The sequence below is a fragment of the Triturus cristatus genome, chromosome 9, assembly GCF_964204655.1.
Source record: "Triturus cristatus chromosome 9, aTriCri1.1, whole genome shotgun sequence".
In the NCBI taxonomy this organism is placed as follows: domain Eukaryota; kingdom Metazoa; phylum Chordata; class Amphibia; order Caudata; family Salamandridae; genus Triturus; species Triturus cristatus.
Genome location: NC_140592.1, coordinates 970,409,121 through 970,432,239, shown reverse-complemented (window position 1 = coordinate 970,432,239; position 23,119 = coordinate 970,409,121).

Below are 23,119 nucleotides of genomic sequence, written 5' to 3'. Positions count from 1 at the left end.
CATCTGTTTAGCACATATAGTCTACCTGTAAGTCCCTTGTACAGTGGTATCTCATATACCCAGATCCTGTAAATGAAATGCTACTAGTGGGCTTGTAGCACTGCTTGTGCCACCCACGGAAGTAGCCTTTCAAACCTGTCTCAGGCCTCTGCCACTGCAGGGCATGCATGTGCAGCTTACTGCCACATTGACTTGGCATTTAAAACTACTTGCTAAGACTGAAACTTCCCTTTTAATCATTATAGGACACCCTTAAGGTAGGACAGGACCTGCATAGACCTTTGGGCAGAGTGGTGTGTAGGTAAAAGCTAGGACATGTGCCATCATTGTGTGGCATGTCCAGGTTGTGACAAACAGCCTACTTGGTTTCTCACTGCAGTGAGGCCTGCTACTCTCATAGGTTTGCATTCGGAATTCTCTGATATGCTTTTCAGTGGTAATTTCTGATCTGAAAGGAGTAGCATTGCCATGTTTGGGACATTAGGAATAGTGGACATTTCCGAGATTAGATTAGGGGCAAGATGGCCGCCGAGAGGTTGTGGTGAGCAGCCGCTCCTGACCTCTCTCCCAAGGATACCTGATGGTTGCTGCTTAAGGAACACTTACCCCTCTATGGATTTGGCTATTTGGATACGCGAAAGTTTCATCAGGGTTCATACAAAATACCCGAGCCCTAAAGCTCAAATTATCCAGCTCTTCAAAAGGTGGGAGGCTCTGGCCCGGGTACATCTGTTGAGGATGCCGGCACGGCTTACGAAAACCAATAAAGAAAAGGAGAGAGATAAGGCAAAAGCGCTCCAGGATACACCGGCAAATCGTCGAGAGTCGGGTGACAGAGGCGCTCACGCTAACATCAAAGGAACTGGCAATGATCCCCCATGGGGATTGCAACAGCGGAGTTTTGGGACTACACGGAAGATAGTACCCGCGCAAAAGATGAAGAGACCCGAGAAATCGTTAAAACCAGAGGCAGTGGAGAACGTAGAGCTACGCTCAAATCTGGACTCAGCGGTTACGGAAAGTATCGAGCGATCGCGCTCTGGATTAACTGCAGATCGTCCCAGTAAAGGCACTGCTCCAGGAATAAACCAAGATACACACAAAGGAAAAGAAGCATCATTAAGGCAGCCTACCCTCAAGGAGGTGTTCATCGCCAGGAAAAATCCTCAGCCGGACACGGAGCAACCCGGGAACCTGAACGGGGGTCAGAACGTCCTCGAGGACGCAACGGTAGACGTTCCCGGTGAGGACGCTCCCGTTGCTAGGCAACCCCGTTTCTCTGCAGCAGCAGCCGCCAGTAGACAGGATGATGGCGGGTTCGATGCAGAAGGCAACGCAGGAACTTCAGCTACAGCGTTTGAGGTAAATCAGCCCTCATTACCTTATGTTAGTGGTTTTGAAATAATAAAGGAAATAATAAAGGAGCCCAGCAAGAGTTTACATCCGGATAAAGTTGGGAGCCCACACACACCCGGGGTAGGTGGAACCATGGGTATGATGGAAGCGCTTCTACAGCTAGAAGCTGAAATGAGCAGCAAAAAGGGGAAAGAAACAAAGGCTGATGTCGCTAATCATGATACAGAAGGAAGAGGCTCCGCTACTGTAACAGATATTAAGACTACTGGGTCGGGAAAGAGAGAGGGGGCCTCAGTCGATGGTGAATGCTTTTTTTCCCTCAACGAGGACACGGACATATCCCAGACAAGTACCGACACCTCAGAGGGGGAGGAGGAGGAGCTAGACGATGAAACAAGCTCAGGATCCGACTCGTCTATGAAGGAGACTACGCAGAAAAAGAGAAGGGTAAAGGGTAGAAGACACGGTGAAAGATCGGACTCTCCCACAGTAGGGGGGAAGAAATTAGATTGGGACTATTCTGCAACGTCACAGTCCTATGTGGAAGAAGGCAATATACAGCCCTTAGAGAATACTCTCATCTCTGCACAGTACCTTGCCCCCTTTAATATGATTTGTACTACGCTCAAGCAGATGCAAGGGGAAGCAAGGACAGAAAGTCGAAGGGCTAGGCAGGCCACAAAAAAGCTACACAATACCCTTAAGAAGGATAATAAACTTTATGAAGGGGTTGTTGAGAGGTTGTCTGAGGTGGAGGAGCGGACTGGTAAACTAGAGGATGAATTTGGAACCTGGCGGAATTACAGATTGGAGCAGGAAAAACTCACGAACGATCTGCAATGGAAGCTGGAGGAGTTCGAAAACCGTCAGAGGCGGAATAACATTCGCATTTTAGGCGTGGCAGAAGGAAAAGAGGGAAACGACATTATGTGCTTTATTGTTAATTTACTGCGAGGCGCTTTCCCTGAATCAAAGTGGGACTGGGAAAAAGAAATTCAGCGAGCCCACAGATTTCCCTTCTCTATTAGGAAAGTTCAAGGGCATGAGGGCCAGACAGGCCAACAGGCATTTCCCAGAGCTATATTGATTTATGTTGGGAACTATTTACTCAGAGAGGAAATCATCGATAAGGCTAGACCTGACAGGAAAAGGTCCTTCGATGGTAACACCTTTTTTGCCAGGCCAGATTTCTGCCACGTAACGGTAGAAAGAAGATGGAGACTTAGACAGCTTATTAAACCGTTCCAGGCTCTGGGGTCTGAGGCGTTTCTCTTATTTCCTGCAAGGCTTAAGGTAGTTACAAAGGGTAGAACGATTGTTTTCTTCTCTGAGATTAAGGCCCAACAGTTCTTAGATGAGATTAAATCGCAGAAAGAGGTTGTGTAACCAGGGGGGCTGAGAATTCAGGGGAAATGATTTATCCATAAGGGCTTTGGACCATGGCGAAAAAGGGGTGTATACACCGACAGAGGAAACCTATAGATATAGGTGCACCACAGGGGCGAAGCGTTGTTTAGAGGGTAGTTCACACAAAAAAAAAAAAAATTGGTTAAGTTAAAGTCACTACGGAGGGGTATGAATAACGTATGGGAAGATTAGGTGCAGGTACTGGAGGGAGAGGGAGAGGAGGAGCGAACCAACCACCGTCACGCTCTGCGGCTACACATAGGTCCTTCGGACCTATTTGCCAGTAAAGGGGGGGAGGGGGGTCACGGACAGTGGGTGGGGCGGGGGGGTGAGGAGATCGGGGGGTTAGGGGGAGGGAAGAGGGGCAGAAAGGGGGGTAAAAAAGGTGGGGTAGGTTTTAAGAAGCAGCACAGGAGAGCACAGTTTGTCGCACAGTTTGTTGCACACCGAGCTCATAAGATACAATGCGCATTTGACAGAAAGGAGAAGTCAAGCGAAAAGTATCAGATACATCTTCGCAGTAAAGGGATAGGGCAAGTAAGGTACACAGAGCTGGACAAAGTTTATGACGTATTTTAATGTCTTGTAGGATTGCTACTATTAACATCTGCGGGCTCAATGATTCGGGTAAAAGACTCAGGGTGGCAGAATTACTTAGGACATTTAAGTTGGACCTGGTTTGTCTCCAAGAAACACACGTGGAGGCTTCTAAGGGATATCTCCTGGATCACCTAGGGTTTGCGGTATTAGCAAACACGAGGCAAGGGACGAAACACAGAGGGGTGGCTATACTAGGAAGATCCTCCGATGTGGAGGTGATAAGGAAAACGGAAGACCAATGGGGTAGGTGGGTGATAGTGGAAATAAATCTAAAGGGTGAAAAATGCACTATAGTTTCAGTATATGGATCAACAGAGGACGACCCCGAATTATTTCAATTTTTAGATACCGAGTTGGCTTTATGGCCCGAACCAATTATATGCTGTGGGGACTTTAATATCCACGATCCCACTAGCTCATTTGCTCAGCCTCGGAAGACCTATGCAGGGAGGAAAAGGAGAGTTCACAGGGCATTGTCAGATATGGTGGCAAATAATGCCCTGGTGGATCCATGGCTCAAGTTGAACCCCGGTATGAATGGGAGTACTTTTTATTCGGCCCCCCATAAGGTTCTGGTTAGACTGGATTACTTTTTGATTTCAACTCCTCTGTTGGCAGCGGCTCAAATAGAAAAACAGCCTCATATCGTTTCAGACCATAGCCCTTTGATTCTAACTATTAGAATGGGTCAGATACGGCAGAAAGACATGCAGTGGACTTTTGATAGAGCCCTATTGAAGGATGATGGATATAGGGCCCGTATGAATGAGTGGATCAGGTCCTACTGGGAAATTATTAAAGGTACGGCTCCCCCGGGAGTAGTGTGGGACGCATTCAAGGCCGGGGTCAGGGGTGAGACAATGAGCTATGTGTTTTCATCCCAGAAAAAGGCAAGACTTAAAATTAAGGAGGTTTATCAAAAACTGGCGAAGACAGAGGAGGAATTGGCCCGAGGTTTAAGTGATAAGGTACCAGTGGATGATCTCTTGTTGAAAATAGTGGCTCTTAGGGTGGAGGCGACAGAATACATCTCAAAAAAAGCAGTAGAGAATTATTTAACAAAAAAGGAGGCGGCCTACGAACTAAGTGAGAAGGTAGGCCACTTGCTAGCAGTACGCACCAGACAGAGACTAGCAGCATCAGATATTGCAGAGATTATGGATCAGAATGGAATTAGGGTTACAGAAAAGACTGAAGTAAGAGAAGCGTTCAGGCAGTTTTATGAAGAGTTATATACCAGGGGTGCGGGAGGAACTAGGAGCGAGTTTCAAAATTATCTTAGCGCTATCACCCCTTCGGGTATATCTCCGGAAGAAAAGGATAGGCTGGACTCCCCCTTTAGCTTTGAGGAATTCTTCATGGCATTAACTAGGCTGCCAGTAGGTAAAGCAGCCGGCCCAGACCAGCTCCCAGTGGAGTTTTACAAAGTGTTTTATCATGCCATGGGATTGGACTTGTTTAATGTCATGATCGAAGCACAAAAGGGGGTCAAGATCCCAGAATCTTGGGGGGAAGCGGATATTATTGTTATTTTAAAAAAAGGGAAGAATCTAATACTCCCAGGGTCATACAGGCCTATTACATTGATGAACGCAGATACGAAGATCTACTCCAAGATGCTAGCAACAAGACTCGCAGAGGTAATAGAGGGATTAGTAAGCCATACTCAACACAGGTTCATTCCAGGCAAAAGTACTACACAACATGTCAGGCAGGTGATTACAGCATTCGATGCGGCTGGAGTCCTGGGGGACCCTATAGCGGCGCTTTTCCTGGACGCCGAGAAGGCGTTCGATAGGGTCTCTTGGGAATACTTATGGCATACACTGAAGTGGAACGGACTGGGGGACAGGTTTATAACCGCAATGCAGACTCTATATAAGAACCCGACAGCAAGGATTAGAGTCAATAGGGGTAAATCCAAAGCAGTTAATATTGGGAGAGGGACTAGACAGGGTTGTCCATCTTCCCCTTTACTATTTGCTCTCTATCTGGATCCACTAATAAGGAAAATAGAGGGTAATGTAATGATCCCTCCAATAAGGCTGAATGGTTGTGAGATGAAGTCCCTTGCTTACGCTGACGATGTAGCTATATTGACACCTGACCCCAGTATGGCTATAGGAGAAATCGAAACTGAAGCACAGAGATTTGGACAAATATCGGGGTATAGCCTAAAAAGTTCCAAAACGCAAATAATAGCTAACCAATATACTGTGATCAATGATCACAGAGTCACCGATTCAGCGACATATCTGGGGGTTGCAATCACGGCGGATTTAGGCTCATTAGTACAGAAGAACCTGGCGCCCCTGATGACAAAAGTTAAGGCAGATTGGATCGTATGAATAATTTGCATTTGTCTCTTGTGGGCTGTACCAATGTTATAAAAATGTTAATATTACCAAAGTTTTTGTATTTTTACAGGACAATACCATTATGGTTTGAGCTAAAATGGTTTAAAGATCTTGACAGTATTTTGAACAGATTTATTTGGGCCCATGGTAAGACTCGTAGGGCATATCGCTTTATGTCACTGCCTAGAGAGAGAGGAGGTTGGGGAGCCCCAGATTTCAGACTGTATTACTGGGCATCGGCACTGCAATATATGCGTGGGTTGCTAGGCGGGGGTGGTCTGGACGATACAACACTAAAGGATTCATCTAGGATATACTCTATTGTGTTGGGACCAGAAGCGGAGAATTCTTTTCTTAATTGTATTGATTTTGTGTATTACAAAAGAACTAGGTTTAAGACGGTCCAAGCTGCAGTTAAGATATGGAATGCAGTGAGGAAAAAAATAGGTTTGGGCCGGTACCACAGATATATTAGGTTGTATAAAAATGTCTCCCTACCAAGGCAGATTTTTTGGGATAACATTATGGCGGGCTGGATGGAGAAGGGGGTAGTACAGATTGGAGACTTGAGGAACTCGGAGGAGGTGTTTCAATTTACGGATTTAGTGAACAGGTTTGGCTTAGATAGGAAGGACTTTTTTAAATTCTTGCAGCTAAGAAGTTTTCTGGGGAATAAGCAGGGAGGGAGCATCGGGTTTGGCAAGGTAGAAATACTGGAGAAAGTAAGATTAGGGGGGGACTGCTCTATTAGGAGTTTTTATACAAACCTGACAGCGGGGAAACCCGATGATATGGAGAAGTTTAGTGAAAAGTGGGCAGCTAAGCTGCGAGGTGAGGCTAGTTGGTTTAAAGAGTCACTGGATTTAGGGCGCACACTCCTCTGCTCAGCGCCACTGCAATCACAGCAGTATAAAACCCTCTATTCGCTATATTATACCCCAGCAAAGATAGCAAAATGGGGGGGTACAACAGGGGTTACTTGCCCAAGATGTAGTTCCCCCGATGCAGACCTAATACATATATTTGCGGTTTGCCCGCAAATTGCCACAGTGTTAAAAGATATAGAGAAGTTCCTGCATGTCTCCCTGAATATTCAGATTAGCTTAAATCCTCCTGAAATATTGTTAGGGATAGTTACAGACTCTAATATTGTACAGAAAGAGTTTATCTTTGTCGCTATGGCAGTTTTTAGACTATGTATTGCCAGGGCATGGCTGGATAAAAATCCCCCAGGGATTCAGAGTTGGCTCGCTAATTTATTGGATAGGATATGGGAGCCCATCATAAAATGGAGAGAGGGCTTGGGCCTGAGAGGATAATATTAGGAAATATGAGATGAATTTGAGTTATCAGAGTTGTAACAATGTATTGATATATGAAGGATGTTTTTTGAAATGCTATGATATGTATTGGTTTATGAGAATTTAAATTTATTAATGGAGATGGTGCGAAGATATGTGCTAACTGTGCAATGGTTTGATTAATAAAAAATATATTAAAAAAAAAAAAAAAAAGGAATAGTGGACATTTCCAAGTGATTATGACTCTGTGTGCTTTGCAGCCTGACCCAAATCCACGTCTTAGGTAAAGTCACAGCTGAGTTTGTGCATACTTTTCAGACAGACATCACACAGGAGGGGCTGGGTGTATCTGCATACAGATAGTCTTCCTGGGCTGGGAGAAAGGGAAATGGGGCACACTTACATTTGTAAAGGTTGGGCCCTGTCCTCAAACAAGAGGCTTGTTTACTCCCTACTGATGTCTGGAGCCAGAATTGGGATTGAATGGGGGTGTTGTGCACTTCTAATAGTTCTTTCGAAGTTACCTCTACATCAAAGACATTTTGAGTATAAGAACAGGGGCTTTGACCCCAAATTTTGAAAGCACTTTTAGAACTAATACTGAGCCTCTGTAAGAAGGACTGCCTGCGCTGCACAAAGGACTCAACTGGACTGCTCTTCTGTTGTTGTCCTGCTGCCTGCTACTTGTGGGGTGGCCTAAAGGACTCACTGGATTGCTTTTCTGCTTTTTGTCCTGCTGCTGCCCGCTTCCTGATGCTGGTTCCCCTAATTATACATTGTCGAAGGAATGCTGTGTTGCCAGGAGAGACCATATCCTATGTGCTGGCGTTTGCCCTGCTAGCCTCTTTTGTGCCCAAGTCACTCTCATAATCATAGTGCACAGTGAGCACTTCATTCTACCTTGTGCAAGCAATAAGTGTGTGTGGAGCACCCTGCTTTTTCCTTATGATTAGCGTGTGGTGAGAACCGTATGACCACAAACTCAGCTGTGTCCTCGTATGTGCTAAGATACTTTCTGGGCTCCTCACTGTCCACGTGCCGTATAGTCAGTGGGTCTGTTTAGCCCATAAGGACAGCAGTGAGCCTGTAGGAGAGTCCCAAGTCCAACTCAGCATGGTACACCCAAATGTCACCTGCACCTGTCGGAGCACTGCTGGACAACCAGGTGCACCTCTAACAACCCTGAAGGAATTCCCTGCCGTGCCCTTGCAGTCAGAGGTCAGGAATGAACCATGCAAGTCGCAATCACCCACCTTTGCCTGCACAGCGGCATCACCACACCTAAGATGACTGGTTAGCCAGGGCCTCAGAGTTGGCAAGGAGATTGTGGGTTCCACTTGGACATGCCACCGCGGTCCGCACTGAGGCATTTTCATTGATATGCCCTGCACCACCTAAGGTTCATTGAACCGTTTTTTTCAGCAGGCAACCCATTGCAGTTGCCCAACTTCCATTGGAGTCACCTTCAGCGAGCCCTTTTAGTTTTTTGGCTCCTGCTTGGACACGCCGCAGCGGTCCACATTTATGCACTTTCATTGTTATGCCTAGCACCACCCACTGATCTTCAAACCGCTATTTTAAGCAGGCAATCCATTCCCGTTGCCCCATACCTATTGGGCATTCACGCAAGCATGTAATGTAATGTCCTGATGATGATTCCACAATTGCTTTCATGGGACTGAAACTTCGTCTACTCTTTTGACACCACAAATGCAATTTTACTTATCATTGCTCATGTGTAATGGTGTCTGCTTAAATCTATGCTGGCTTAAATTATTATATTATTCACAAGCATTCAGTTCTGCCTGAGCCTTTTGTTTTGTTTTGTTATATGTACACCTTGCTGGATGCAGAATTGTGTCCCCACTTTATTTGTTGCCAAGTATTTTAAATATTAAAATTGATCCTGTATGGCTGGACAGCACAACATAGAACTGAAATTAAATCTATGTTTATTCTCCCCGCTTCAATTGTCCTTGCTTGGGACCACTGTGTTTATAACTTATTAAAAAACTATACAGTAAAATAAATATTTCTTACAATGGCCAACTTTGCCACTGAGAGTATATTTAAGGACCACGCGATGACCCAATTCCAACTTTGAATCAAATTCAACATTAAACATTAACAAGATATTCTGAGTAAGAACATGGTTCTTAAGCAACTAGCTTGTGGTATCCAGACAAGCTATGTAGCGTGTCATAAAAGTCAAACCTGGCCAATAGATGGAAAACACTTCCATGATGGCATATATGTTAATCTCATATAAAAGGCTATACTGTGAAGCTAGATATAGTGCTGCAGGGTATCTTGATGGACCTAATATTGAATGGGAATGTACTCTGAGTGAAAACTGGACTGGACCATGTGCTTCACTAGATATCATGTTATAAGTGTAAACTAATGACAAATTGTGACTAGTGTATCATGAAAGTGCGGAACTTCTATTTATAGACAAACAAATTCAGAAAAAACATGCCATCTGCACCATGTGGGAGCAGGGTCAGGACTGATTTGCACATGGCTGGGTCCAAACCAAAATGGCCTGGTGAGGGAAAAAACGATGGATTTAGGCCCAGATATCTGTACTGGAGGTGAATGTTTGACATTGTTCAGTGTTCTGTCCATCAATTGTTCTTTTTGCAGTTGTCACGCCAAATGGAACGGGTATGCCCAGATGTGGGTACTGTGCTCGCCATGCCACTGGAGTCAAGCTAGTCTGGCTGATGAAGGTTGATACCCCGAAACCGGTCCCTGGATGTTTGTTTCTGGTCCAGAGAGGAGCTGGCCTGGCAGTTCAGGCTGGACTGTTCCCATGGGGAGCAGGGTCAAAACTGATTTGCATATGGCTTGGTCCAAACTGGAATGGCATGGTGAGAAAATAACAATGGATTTAGCCCAAGATCTCTGTACTTGGGGTGAATGCTTGACATTGTTTAGCATTCCATCCATCAATTGTTCTTTTTGCAGTTGTAGAAAGTTGGCATTTTCCTGTATTAGCTATTTGGTGCCTGCAGCCTGTTTCGGGGTTACATGACTAGGAATAGTTGGCAGTTGGGCTTTGTGTATTCCTTCTGGACAGCCACACACATTAAGGAGCCCAGTTGTGACTGGATGGGCCATCGCCGGCAGGATTTGAGGGAGGAGCTGGGCCCAGAATCAACTTATGCTTGGATAGTGTGCCTAGCACCTGTTGTTAGGTTGGGGCCAGGGCCAGAAAGACAGGGCACCTGTGCAATTCAAAGGCCTATCTCTACAAGGGTCTCCTCATTTCAAAGGCACAACGGGGTATAAATTCTGTATCTCAGGTACCACCACACTTCTGGACCTGTGGATGCTCTGCCACTAGGAAAGACTGTTGTGCTGTTTAAAGGACAGCTACTCTGCTGGACTGCTGATTAACTGCTGCCCTGCTGTGCTGACCTGCTTCCTGCTGCCCTCCTACCTGGGTGAAAATGACTGGACCTGCATCTCTTGAACTCGAAACCCAGAGTGACTCCAAGGACTAGTTGGATAAGCTCCTGATCTGAAGCCTCAGGGACACAACAGGCTTCCAATAACCTTGCACCTGTACCTGGACTCTGCCATCTGTGAGTCTACTCTGCCAAGTGGTGCAACCCCAGTTGTGGACCCATGGAAATGGGCTTAAGGTGCTTTTTCATCCTCTGTGATCCAGTGGAACCAACACATCTCCTCTGCTGTGTGGCACAAATCCGAGCAGAACCGACACCTTACCTCTTCTGCATGGATTGGACCTATTGACCTGCATCACAGTCTTTCTGAACCTTCACTGAGCAACATGCCTTTGGTGTAGACTCTCACATCCCCCATTGACATTAGCCTCGACAACGCTGAACTCAACATTGCATCCTCACAGCTCCTTGAAACCGATGCATCGGCTAGACTGCGTGATTCAAGCCCTCATTGATGGGATCCTTGACGGGTGACCGCTCAGCCTTCCTGGGCTCTGCCGCTCCACTCCCTGCTGCTGCCATTGCCTGCTCGCTGCCCTGCTGACTCCGCCGCCTCCTGCCTGCATTTTCTGCCCCGCTCGCCGCTGCCCAGCTGATCTTGCTTTTCCCGCCGCTGCCTCCCTGCGGCCCCGCCCACGTGTCCTCCCATTCGCCGCCCCGCTTCCGCCACCCAGCTGACCCTCCCTCCCCGCTCCTTACTTATGACGCCCCCAAGCGGGAGCACCGATTGAGCGCCGAAGGTAAGCCCGTCTGCGCCCGTCCGCGCCTGGACCGCGCCCAGCGCCAGACCCCCTGGCCCCCGCCGCTGCAAACCCACCGGACAGACCTACAACGCCGCGGCCCTCAACGCACTCAACGCCGGCCGTAACCCCACCTGCTGCCGGGCCGCCCTGAGACGCGTTCACGGACCGTTCACCTGCACTACGCCCGTCAAGCCAAACTCCAGCAGCGACCTCAAGTGCATCCTGCTCAACACCCGCTCCGTCCACAGACACGCCGTGGAACTCTGGAACCTCCTCGACACAACATCACCAGACATCGCCTTCCTCACCGAAACATGGATGAACACCTCCTCAGCCCCCGACATCGCCATCGCCATCCCGGATGGATACAAGATCATCAGGAGGGACCACGTCAACCAGACCGGAGGAGGCATCGACATCGTCCACAAGAACACCATCCGCATCACGACCGACGCCGACAACACCTTCACCACCGCCGAACACCTCCACTTCCAGATTCACACCGACCCAAAGACGACCCTCAGAGGCACCCTCATCTACAGACCCCCGGGACCACGCACGCAATTCAGCGAAGACATCACAGACTTCATCAGCCCACACGCCCTCACCTCCGCTGAATACATCCTCCTAGGGGACCTCAACTTCCACCTGGAGAACAACAAGGACCGCAACACCCCCACCCTGCTGGACAACCTCGCCAACATCGGACTCAAGCAACTGGTGAACACCCCCACCCACTACGCCGGCCACACGCTTGATCCCGTCTTCTCATCCAGCAAGCACATCACCTTCAGCCACTCCACCGGACTCCACTGGACCGACCACAGCTGCGTCCACTTCGACTTCAGAAAAACCACAACCCGCCAACACCCGCATCAGGTTCCTCACAGGAGCTGGAGCAAGATCACCGCCGACCAGCTCACCACCGCCCTCAACCAGAACCCACCTGCCAGCACATCGGACCCCAACGAAGCAGCCCGCAACTTCACGCAGTGGCTGACCGCCTGCGCAGACGACCTCGCACCACTGAAGAACCCTCCCAGCAGACCCAGAGGCATGAAAGCCCCCTGGTTCACCGACGAACTCAAGGACTCCAAGAAGACCTGCCGCACCTTCGAGAAAACCTGGCTCCTCAACCAGACCACTGACAACATGACCGCCCTCAAACACGCCACCCGCAAGCACCACCAGCTCATCCGCACCACCAAGAAGAAATCACTGAAGGAGCGACTGGACAACAACGCCCATGACAGCAAGGAACTCTTCAGCATCGTCAAGGAGTTCTCCAACCCCAGCACCGGCAACAACGACATCACCCCGTCTCAAGATCTCTGCGACTCCCTCGCCTCATTCTTCCACCGCAAGATTGCCGACATCCACAACAGTTTTGGCGCACCATCCTCGCACCCAACCACCGTACCAATGCACCCCACCGCCACCCTCCGCACCTGGACCATGGTGACCACCGAAGACACAGCCCGCACGATGAACACCACCCACTCCGGCTCTCCAACCGACCCCTGCCCCCACCACATCTTCAACAAGGCCGACTCCACCATCGCACCCCAACTCCGGGACGTCATCAACACCTCCTTCAACACTGCCACCTTCCCAGAGAGCTGGAAGCATGCCGAGCTCAGCGCCCTACTGAAGAAACCAACAGCGGACCCCACCGACCTCAAAAACTTCCGCCCCATCTCGCTCCTCCCTTTTCCTGCCAAAGTCATTGAGAAGATCGCCAACAGTCAGCTTGCCGCCTTCCTCGAGATGAACGGATCCCTCGACCCCTCGCAGTCCGGTTTCAGAGCCAACCACAGCACCGAGACCGCCCTCATCGCAGCCACCGACGACATCCGAGCCCTGCTTGACTACGGGGAAACAGCAGCACTCATCCTCCTGGACCTCTCCGCAGCATTCGACACTGTCTGCCACCGCACCCTAGTCCAACGCCTCAGCAACACCGGCGTCCAAGAGAAGGCACTGAAGTGGATCACCTCGTTCCTCGCCGGCAGAACACAGAGAATCCGCCTCCCCCCTTTTCGTTCCGAGGCCACCGAAGTCATCTGCGGCGTCCCGCGAGGATCATCACTCAGCCCCACCCTCTTCAACGTCTACATGAGACCTCTTGCAGCCATCGCACGCCAGCACAATCTCAACATCATCTCCTACGCCGATGACACCCAACTAATCCTCTCCCTCACCAGAGACCCCGCCACTGCCAGAACAAGCCTACACGAAGGGATGAAAGACGTCGCCGGGTGGATGAAGAACAGCCGCCTGAAACTGAACTCAGACAAGATGGAAGTCCTCATCCTGGGACCATCACCCTCCGCCTGGGACGACTCCTGGTGGCTCCCAGCCCTGGGCACCGGCACCCCAAGCCAACAGACCACGCACGCAACCTGGGCTTCATCCTGGACTCCTCCCTCTCGATGACCAGACAAGTCAACGCCGTCTCCTCCTCTTGCTTTCACACCCTCCGCATGCTTCGCAAGATCTTCCGTTGGATCCCGACCGAAACCAGGAAGACGGTCACCCAGGCCCTCGTCACCAGCCATCTGGACTACGGAAACACCCTCTACGCCGGAACGACAGCCAAGCAACAGAAAAGACTCCAACGCATCCAGAACGCCTCCGCCCGACTCATCCTGGACATCCCCCGATGCAGCCACATCTCCGGCCACCTGAGGGACCTGCACTGGCTCCCCGTCAAGAAGAGGATCACGTTCAGGCTCCTCACCCACGCACACAAGTCTCTCCACGACCTGGGCCCCAAGTACCTCAACGAACGCCTGACCTTCTACACGCCCACCCGGCAGCTACGGTCCACCAGCCTCGCCCTCGCCACCGTACCACGCATCCGAAGAACCACCGCCGGAGGCAGATCCTTCTCCTACCTGGCAGCCAAGACATGGAACTCCCTCCCCATCCACCTTCGGCGGACCCAGGAGCACCTCGCCTTCAGGAGACAACTAAAGACCTGGCTATTCGAGCAGTAGCAGACCCCTCCCCCAAAGCGCCTTGAGACCCTTCCGGGTGAGTAGCGCGCTATACAAGTGCTATGATTGATTGATTGATTGATTGATTGATGACAATGCAGGATTTTGATCTGTAGCCCAGCCGCATCTCGGGACCGACGTATCACATCAACTGCATGGCGTATCTTTGAAGCGGACCCTCGCAACATTCCACAAACCAGGATTTAAGGTACTTTTTTCAGTGATCCTAACTGTGTCCCGGCCCAGTGCAACCAGATATACAGAGTATGCGCTTTGTGCTTTTTGGCTGTATTTCCACCAAAATCTTTAAAACTGCATATCTCTGGTTCTAGTGATTGGATTTTTGTCGATTAGGTCTTGCTTTATTTTATTTTAAATAGCTCTGTTGTTCTAACTTGGTGTGAGATCGCTTGTGCTGTTTTTCACTATATCACTGTTTGAAGTGTTGCACAAGTACTTTACACATTGCCTTTAAGTTAAAGCTGACTGCTCTATGCCAAGCTACCAGAGGGTTGAGCACAGGTTAATTTAGGGTTGACTTGTGCCTCACCCTGAGAAGGATTGTGGTTGCTGCTTGACCAGGGCTCATTCCCAGTCAGCCATCAACCCAATTTCTTTGAGCAAGTAAGACATTTCAGAAAATGTAATTTAATTGCAAAAAGAACAATTGATGGACAGAACACTGAACAGTGTCAGACATGCACCTCCAGTACAGACATATGGGCCCTCACCAGGCCATTCCTTTTTGGACCCAGCCATGTGCAAATCAGTTCTGACCCTGCTCCCACATGGTGGCGATGGCATGTTTTTTCTGAATTTGTTTGTCTATAAAGAGAAGTTCCTCACTTTCATGATACACTAGTCACAATTTGTCATTAGTGTATAGCATACAGTTGTGATATTTTTCTTTAGGGCTTTTCTTTCATGCTTAGGGTCATAATATTAGCCTCCAAGAGTTTCATTGTTATGTTTAAAGTTGCCAAGGGCATGTAATCTAGTAACTTGGAAAGTCCAATAGGAGTTCTGGTCATTCAAAAAATATCATCTGCATAGAGTAATATAAGGAAGAACCTGGGAACCCACACTCAGAGAGCCCAGGTGCCAGCCCTTCCGAGCTTTTTTGAGGCCATAGATGTGCAAGAAAAATATAATAAAACGCTAAACCGCATCTTTGTCATGCCCTCCTTTCCAGTGGAAATTCCTTTGAACACTCCTCATCGCATCCAAATCCAACCCTTGTAGTTAGATCAGTATGGAGACACTGGAGAAAGTTCAACATCTGCTCTGATACAATCTTCAAAGCCAGTATGGACCACAGCTGATTGATTGCACTGCTGTATACCTGCCCAGTGGCTAAGATAATGGTTACCAGCATGCATACTGAGCCTATTGTGTTTGAGAGTGGGTCACGACAGGGCTTTCATCTACCGCCCTCCTTTTCATTATTGCCATGGAACCATTGGTGTGTAAGATGAAACAGCACCATGCCATTAGAGGCATCTCCTTCTTCATCAGGAGGTGGATAGTATAAATGTATGTTGAGAATGTTACGTTACTCTTTAAGAACCCGGAGGTTACCCTAACTCCGGTGCTAGAGGAGGTTGTTATGAGGTTGTCAAGTTTCGACTTCACTCTAGAATTTAAAAATAACTGGGACAAGTCATAAGTATATACGTTTATGAAGATAACTCAGTTTCTAATGGTGGCCACCCACTCCTATGTTGGAGGGTAAGATACAGTGGCATTTAAGTACACAGTGATGATATGTGGTAAGCTGAGATAGCTACTGACAACTGATGGAGAACTAAGCTTTACTACTGACCTTCAAAAAGGTTGCCCAAGTATGTCTAAATAAACATGGGATTATAGAGATGGGACAGCTATATGATGATGGGCAATTCATAACTTCTGCCCACTTTAAAACTAAGGGGCCTACTAGCACTCTTGACATGATTATATCTCATAGCTATTGGTAGGCCGTGAGAACCTGCTATGAATAGTATCCTTGGGAACCTCCAGAATTTACCCTATGCTTCAAGTTGTTGAAACTGGAGTTTACCATAGGCTGGGTATCCCAATTATGTAATATATTGAATGATGACAGAACTTTGGCAAATACAGGAACAATGTTGCTGTGGCGAAATGGGTTTACTGTTGTGCATATTTAAAAAAAACATTTCAATGAACCATGTACGCTAACTAATATATTTCATTTTTTTTAAACAGGACTTGCTTACTACACACCTAAATATCTACATAGAAAAGACTCAAACTGATCTCATGAGTGCAACAGATGTCATACCGAACATGCCATGTTTGAGTCTGGGCAGTTCCCAAGAGATGGAAAATTGTGTCCGTCCTTCCGCTACTTAAGAAACATATTCTTGACCCTAAGGACCTTAATAATTACGGACCAATCTCTCGACTCCCCTTGCAGGTGAAAATGGTTGAAAAAAACATGAATACTCAACTCAGCACGTTCCTCTAAGCAAATACCATTCAAGATCCCACTCAATACGGATTCAGGGCACAACATAGTACAGAGTCGGCCCTGATAATATTCAGAGGAAGTAAGAGAAGCTCTAGACCAAGGAGGCAACACAGCACTAATCATGCTGGACCTCTCCGCGGCCTTCAAGACGGTCGACCATGATGTACTTTGAGCCGTTTTTATCAGAATGCGGCGATCAAGGCAGTGCTTGGAATCTCCTGAAATCCTTCCCTATAGAAAGAATTCAAACTGTAGACTTAAATTAAAGCCTGCCCGAAACCTGTCTCCCTTGCGTGTGGAGTACCACAGGGCTCTTCCCTTAGTCCAACACTTTTTAATGTCTATGTGACAACTTTAGATGCTTTGCTCAGATCCTTTGAATTCCAGCTGACATCGTAAGCATATGACAAGGTAATAGTGATGTCACTACGACCCAGACAAGAGGTTGAGAAAGGGAAAAGGTTCCACGATTGCATGAAAGCGTTTAGGTTGTGGATGACCACAAACTGTTTGAAGCTAAATTCAAGCAAAACAGAGGTCCCCATCTTCGGCAATAACTCCAACTTTTGGACACCAGACTGGTTGTCAGAAGAACAAGGGACTCACCATGAGCCAACTAGGAAAGCTAAAAACCTGGGGGTCATAGTCGTCAATAACTAACCTTCGGCAACCAGGTAAATGCGGTTGTCTCTGGTAGCTTCCTTCTTCTTAGAATGATAAGGAAAATAATGTCATTCCTACCGGCAGACAGCTATAGGTTAATGATAACATCTTTAATCCTATCGAGTGTGGACTACTGTAATAGTCTGTACGTAAATATCTAAAAGAAACACCTAAACAGGCTTCAACTCATTCAAAATGCGGCAGCCAGACTACTGACTGGGACAACAAATTTTGTCTCAGTCAAAAAAGAAATAAAACGGTTACACTGGCTCCCAGTTAAACAACAGATTCAATTCAAATCCCTATGCACAGTGTTCAAGGCCCTCGAAGGAGTAGGCCTGGACGACCTGCAACAGTGTTTTAAATGGTACGTCCCCATAAGGGCCCTCCGCTCTGCCGGAGCAAAAGTGGTTGTCATACCATCATTTAAAAAAACCAGCTGGGGTGGTAGAAGTTTCATCACATCTGCTGCAAGGGCCTGGAATGAGCTTCCTTTCCACCTTAGGAATGCCACTGAGCTCATGACATTTTGGAAGGGACTGAAAACCTGGCTTTTTACTACATAGGTCATCACACACCTCGCCAATCGGAAGGCAGCAGTCAGTGCCAGGACACCTTTGGGTATCTGCTGCGCTTAAGAAATTAAATAACATAACATGCTAATCTTGTACACTTGGCATGTTCATGCCCTAGTATAATAGCTTTTTGGGTGGAGATACAACAAATAGTGACACAAATAATTAATATTCCTGTGGAACTGTAGCCTAATGTGGCTCTACTGGGGTATGTTGAGAAGATACCCAAAGTGGCTTGGAGGTTGATGGTACAACTACTATTACTAATAAACACATTGGATGAGGAGTCCGATGTCATCAGTGGCCAGGTGGCTCAAGAGTGTTGCCACATATAACACTAATATTGAAGCCATTGGCACTTTGTAGCCACTGAAATCCAGACTGAAGGATATGTGGACTCTCTATCGGGAATATATGCAGCAAAGTAGTGAATCTGACTAGGATTTTCCTAACCCGTGTCGGAACCCAAGTTTCCGACTCTGAAGCATTTCCGATCGACCAATTTTGATAGAAGGTAACCATTCGGTCCTTCCGACTCGGTTCTGACCAGCATTCACAGACTTCGAGTCAGTCAGAGTTGAGTTGTACAGGGCTATGGATCGCGTTTCTGACCAACGTATTATGATTTATTTATTTTTTTGGCAATATCTTTTCTATTGAGAGGTCAACTCAAGATACAATATAAAAATATACCGTAGGGTGCATAGTGCAAGGAGCAAAGTGCATACGTGCTCAAGGTATCTTCCAATTAAAAACATTCTATGAGATATACATATGTCAATTTAACAACATCCAGCTTTTATGATTCTTGTTCGCATAAAAAGTCCATAGACATTGGTAAATTGCACAATTACAAAAAACACAAACTAAAACAAGAATTAAAGTGCATATAAGTTCAGGATGGCATAGAATTAGTCACGTAGTGTAACCTAAAATTACATAAAGCGAACTTTACAGAATATAACTATTATGCTTACATTGAACAGTCCACCAGCAGTCATTACGTCAAAAACCCAGACTCATTTCCTATGGAGCTCCAACCTTTCTCAAACTTCCTAGATGATCCTGATCTTAATGCATATCTTCTCTCAAAGTCTTTAACTTTAATAGGTTTTGATCTCCATTATTGAAAGGAAGGTATCTTACTACTATGCCAGTTTTGAAGGATTAAAGATCTGGCTACTAAGGCAGATATAAATAGGCATTCTTCTTGCATATTGTTTAATATCATGTTTGGGGAGCAACCCAAGACTTCAATAAATTTATCATTGGTAATAGAGTGATCGATAATAATTCTAAGATACTTTTCAATTTCTTCCCAAAGATTCCCAATTTTGGGACAGTGCCAGACAATATGTGTCCAAGTACCTCCTCCTTCTTGAGCACAGCGAAAGCACCTATCCTCAATCTGTGGATACATATTATGCTAAAAGAATGGTGTCCTGTAAATTAACCCTTTTGTATAGAATTGCATATGTTTAAATTAGCTCCTCCTATTATTGTCGCATTCAGTCTGTTAATTCTATTCCAAGTTATTTTTGGAAGCTGCAGGTCTTCTTTTTTCCTCCATCTGTTTCGTATTTTTTCATAAATGGGGAGAGATTTATTGTCATTACAAATTTTCAACCATGCGCTAACTGACCATTTTACCGGAGCTTCCAAAGCTTCACTTATACCTGAAGTTGTTATACTTCTAGCATCGATATTTTCCGGAAAGTGACTTATGCTGACAAATTACCATTTAATCACATCTTTTGAGTGAAGGAGCCCAATTTCTATCTCGGGCCATTTTTTTCCAGGAGTTGGATTTAACAAGGTCTCTAACTTGTGTATATCCATTCTCCTCCCACTTTCTTAAAATGCCAGAGTCTAACAATATCTTTTCCCCAGTGTAGAGATGAGACAACCTCGTTGATCCATTTATCCTAGGGATGTTGTAAAATGCTAACAGTTGGGTTTTTTGTTTAAAAATACATTGGAGAGACTTATGCCGTACTTTCTTAGGAAACTTAACTATTCTTGTTGGAGCTAAAATTTTATACTCCATTAAGGTGTTATTCATGAAAAAATTATCTATCCCCGGGGGTCCAACTGTGAAAAAAATCTGTGACTGTTGTGTGTAAAATTTGCAAATTAATACTCTCTTATATTTGGGAGGGATAACCCTCCCTCTTCAATTGAGTAATTTAAAGTGCTAAGTGCCAGTCTAGGTGTTCTATTTGCCCATAAAAAGGATGAGAGCAGACTGTCTATCTCCTTAAAAAAAGATGATTGTAATGCGCACGGAGCAGCTGCAAATAAAAAGTTGAATAGAGGAAGAATAGACAATCATATGAGTGCCACATGGCCTAGTATTAAAAGTGGGAGTTGGTTCCATCGCATTAAAAGACGTTTAACTTTTTGTATCAACGGGGTATAATTCAATTGGCATAGTCCTCTATTCTCTCCGTCACATAAATCCCTAGATATCGCTTTGGGCGAGAATTATACACTGACCTAAAATTGGGCATTAGCATATCAACAGAGCAATTGCAGAGCAAAATTTCAGACTTGTCCTTATTTATTTTATAGCACCCTACTGACTGGAATTCTGAGAAAATCCCTAGGATTTCCTCCTGAGTATGCTCTTTGGCGTTTAAAAAAAGGACAATATCATCTGCATATAGTTTTATATTGGTCATCCCTTGTAGGGGGGCAGTACGTCCCATTTCTTGTCTAATCGCTATTGCCAGGGGTTCAATAAAAAAAGCAAATAGGATAGGGGATAAAGGACAGCCTTGTCTAGTACCCCTATTTATTTGACAAGTGCCCACATTCATAGAGTTAATTAATATTTGCGTCCTTGCATACATTTCTTATTAATTGTATGAACCCTTCTGGGATGCCAAACTTTTCCAGAATCAAAAATAGACACTTCCATGATACCAGATCGAATGCTTTCTCAGCATCTAAAAGCTACACCTGTGCCTCTATCCCCTTTTTGTTAAAATAATCTAGTTCTTCTTTTAAAAATTTCGTATTGGTAGAAAGCTGTCTCCCAGCTACAAATCTGCATTGATCCACATGTATAAGTGAGCCCACAATTCTATTAAGTCTGTTTGTAAGCAGCTTTGTTAAAATGTTATAGTCCCCATTAAGCAGACATATAGGCCTGTAGGAGTTGACATTTTCCCTATTCTTATCCTTCTTCAGAACGCTAACCACAACGGCTGGATGAAATGATGCTGGAGGTTTGCCTTCTTCAAGTAAGTGGTTGGCCAATTTTAAAATTTGTACATTGAGATTTGAGGCAAATCTTTTATAGAAATCGGCTGGCAGACCATCTTCTCTGGTTGCTTTACAGTTTGCCATAGAACATATCACCAATTCAAGTTCTACATTTGCGAATTCATCTAATAGTTCTTCCTTGAATTCCCTATTTAGGGGAGGGATTGGCAAATTATCGAGGAAGCCAGAAATATGGTCAGAAGGCACGTGATGGTCTGACTGATAGATTTCTTTGTAATGTTTAAAAAAGGCATCTCCAATATCCTCGGTTCTTATTAGACGTATTTTAGCTACCTCGTTCCAGATAATTTCAATTCTATTTTTAACCTGTTTCTCCTTTGCCTGCGATGCTAAGAGCTTCCCTGTATAGTCACTCTCTTCGTACATCGTCTGAAGGTATGTCATACTCGCTACTTCTCCTAGATGATAATAATACTCCTGCTTTTGTATTTTTGCCTGTAGTAACACTTGTCTTGTATTAAAATTTCTATATTGTACACACTCCAGGTTTGCCTGCGCAGGTCTTCCCTCAATCTTTAATCTTTCCTGATTTTTTGCCCTTTGTTGCTGGATTTCTTTCGATGTAATTATGCCTCTTAGTGTAGCCTTAAATGCATCCCAAACTATATTAGTTGGAGCCGAGTCTTTATTGATGGAAAAAAAGACACTAATCTCATTGGCTATCTCTGATCATCAGGACTCATTTTCCAGATTAAATTTATTAAAATACCACCTTCTAGGCAGTTTCCCATCCAAGTCTCCAAAAACTGTTTCTATTTAAATTAAAGCATGGTCAGAAAATGTGTTTGGTATGTGATCATACTTGTTGACATTAAGGTCATGTGAGATCAAAAAGAAATCTATTCTGGACGCCGAGTCACACTTTGCAGAGAAGCATGAATAATCGCGTTTTCTGGGGTTTTGCAGGTGCCATCTATCTACTATGTCTACATCATTTTTGCAATTAGACAGAGCAATAGATACCTGTGGTTTATTTTGTTTACAAGCCTTCTTAGAGGAGTCTACTGAAGGGTCATGGAGAAAATTAAAATCACCCCCCATAAAATAGGTCCAGGTATGCAGGATAAAGCCTGTTTAAGCTGTAGCAATGGAAGTAGGTTATCAAGAATGGAAGCAGAGATTAGACTGATTTAATTTTTCATAGACATACCCCCATCTTCCCCCTGGGTCCATCTGCATTATTTTTACTTGAAATTGTGTTTTACCAACATATATGCCCACCCCCCGCTGTGCACACCTTGCGTTAGATGAATAATTAAAGCCTGCCCAATTCTTAAGTATTTTGCTTGCGTCTGACAAACTCCGACAATGGGTCTCTTGTAGGAAAATAGCATCAGCATTATACCCTCTGAGACAACTTTCAATTGCTTGGGACTTGCGTTTGTTATTAAGACCATTAGGGTTAAGAGAAAGAATCGTAAGGTTTTACCCTATTCATAATTTAGCTCTAAAAAAAAAATATTACCTAATGACCTTGCGAATTGCCCCTACAGATGCACCCCATAGATCTACACCTCTCAAAGCCTTAATGCTTGCCGAAGGATCTAAGAAATATTCTAAATCTATATATCTTGGTATACGGAATGGGCATCTAAAGTGTAGAGAAATAGCAGAAGAATAGCTTTAACAGTAGCTGGAATATTTAAAGTGACTTGTGCCAAGACCTTAAGCATAAAAATAGAGGATATCTGATTGGATACATAGCAGCTAAGGATTAAAATGCTTACAAGATTAATACAGTACTAATGATAACAAAAAGTGACTAGTGCGAGCATGTATTTTGACTACATCCAAACTGTAAAAAGTGTCTCGTGCTTGATTGACGTTGATCGTTAAGAGCCTCCAAAAATACTCCCTTAAAGACAA